Source organism: Penaeus japonicus, unplaced genomic scaffold (genome assembly GCF_977035675.1).
Source record: "Penaeus japonicus unplaced genomic scaffold, GWHDUDI00000001_assembly GWHDUDI00000002, whole genome shotgun sequence".
Lineage (NCBI taxonomy): Eukaryota > Metazoa > Arthropoda > Malacostraca > Decapoda > Penaeidae > Penaeus > Penaeus japonicus.
Window position 1 is genome coordinate 44,277,538 of NW_028234404.1, and position 2,500 is coordinate 44,280,037.

General features: G+C 40.1%; 1 protein-coding gene across 6 annotated transcripts in view; it reads right to left on the bottom strand.

The window, feature by feature from the left end:
- The window catches only part of LOC122242778 (uncharacterized), a 402,592-nt gene that overhangs the window by 55,480 nt on the left and 344,612 nt on the right, over positions 1-2,500 (bottom strand). The gene's annotated exons all lie outside the window — the stretch shown is intronic.

The window sequence follows — 2,500 nt, forward strand, 5'->3', positions numbered from 1 at the left end:
AAACCTTCTCAAAGCAAGACCTCCTCTCTCTTTGACACCAGGAATCCACGAGATGTGATTTCTATTTCGAGAAGTCATCTCTTCTTTGCTGACCACTGCTATAAAAAGGAGACACGCCTTTAAGAGGATATCGTCAGGGGCTTTTTTGTGCAAGAGCCTTTAGAAGAATTTTCTATGACGACATGAAAAAGAAAATGGAAGGGGAGCGAAGAGAGTAATACTACGTTTCCATTCATATCATTTAGCTGTCCTCTTCTCTATCAGTCTATATATTTTTCATCGTTAATTTCGTCTCTTGTGCTATTTTCCTCTAATCTAATACACTTTAGTCCAAGTTAATATTGTTAATATTGTTTTTTCCAACCCTTCTTCATTCGACAAAAAACAGTGTTTACACAAACTTGACTTTCAGAATCATCCTTCTCAAATAGCCCTTTAAACACTATAAAAAGCAGAGGCTCGTGACCGTTGAATGTGGAGGATCCCTTTATCGGCACACTCCCAGTTCCCATTAATGTTGCATATTCTGTTGTCTTCTTCTAAACAAAACAAACCTCCTGTTCCTTCCGCAATATTACCCCTTCGTCGCCCGTAATGGGACGTTTATATAGGCCAGAAAGAGTCTCATACGAATTCCACCACCGACGATAGACAAAGCGAGGGGAGTTAGTTGCCTCGTAAAAAAATCTAGCAGTGGATGACAAATGGACAGAAAAAAGGGGGTTATTACTTTATCATTATCACAGCTGTACATTTTAAACAATATATTTCTGTTTATGTTTTCTTGAACCCTGCAAGGAAATTAGGCTATCAATTAATGGCAATGGATGTTGAACAACAAATTCAGATAATTATAGTCAAGGGAGAGTCTGAATGATTTTAAAATTGATTCCATGCATCTATTACCTCACGAATATCATTATCGGTTTTAGATTTCGTATTCAAAAGAAAGGCAGACCAGGCGAGCGAGCAAGATGCGTCCCGAGTCTCCTGGTTTCCTTCTTTCTACATGTGCACAATAGATGAAAAATAAATTAAAAACCGAATCCACTGTCAATGGCCAATGACATCCCACTGCTTTAAAGAAAATACAGATCTTAAAAAATGCCAAAAAACTCGAGACGATAAAATAAATTTCTTCTTCCAAGAAACGACTCATTGCAATCAGCACCAGTAATGGCTGCGTGAGAGTAAATGTATAGCACATGATACATCGCCACATGGTAATAGAAAGGTGCAAACACATAAATGCAGATGTGACTTACTTACGATGTACGGTTTGAGTTTGCGAAAAGAAAGCTCTGCTCATAATCATCATATTACCACTAATTCTCTTAGTGTGCATGGAAGGCTAAGGTTGCATATTTAACCTCTTCCCAGGACCTCTCACATATTAATTTCGCCTGAGGAAGGTTTCACAAGAATAAAACAATAAAATTTCTTCCGATACATACATGTTCCATGCATAATAAAATCTAGATGCGGATCTGTGCACAGCAACGTACGGTGCATGGTACGAAGTGCTGCAGCACAAGTATGTACTACCAGAATGAGGCTTTAGAAATTATCAATGAGGCAGTATAACATCAACAATATATATGATTAATCATAGTGCAAAGAAAGCTACAGTAATACCAACAGTACATGGCGAAAAGAGCTATGGCACCAACAAAGCTTTGCTAAAATAAGACATGTTCAGTGAGCCGGTCAACGTGATGAGGTTTTGTGGTGGCAACCAGAACCAATTGGCAACCATCATGTGTAAGTGCACGTGCATTAAGAAATACACTGAGCGTGTAGTGTGAGGTAGAAGTTGAGTATAGTTAGCGTGAGAACGGTGGCGCCACAGGCGGCGTTGTGTATTACCTCTTATTCTGCCATACATAAAAGGTCTCCAGCTTCTCCTGAACAGCCCTGTACCTGGGAGAAAATAGTGGGTCATTCTTCATATTGTGTTCCCTAGCCACCCTCCCATGGCCGCGGCTTCCTATATTTTCACTGACGTACACGAATCTACTGATGCAGCCGGTGTCCCTATTGCCGATCCACGCGTCGATGTAATTCATCCCTATACTTTACCTCTCTCGCGGGGAAGCTTTGCATATCCTCACGTACTGCAACGCTACACGTCTCACTTGTCTTCTTAGCTACACAAAATATAAAACTGTTTCGTCTATGCTAATTTTGTTTTTCAAGAATTCCAGACTATCTAAAGTTTGACTTACCACTTTCCAGCTGTCCTTATAGTCAGAATAGTGAATATAATCTGGATGTGATTTTATGTCATGGCTTCTTGTCCCAAAGGCCATCTATTACCCACATAAAATGCCTGAGAATGCGTGTAACGCCACACGATCCTAGTGTCATAAACTCCCATTTTCGTTCCAGGTATAAAAGTGCTTTTCCAAGTCACACTACCTTTCATGTGTTAAATAAAAGGACCCCACCAAAGTAGCAGGCAAAAGGGTGCATGGTAGAAGCACACAGTCTCCCATGTGTC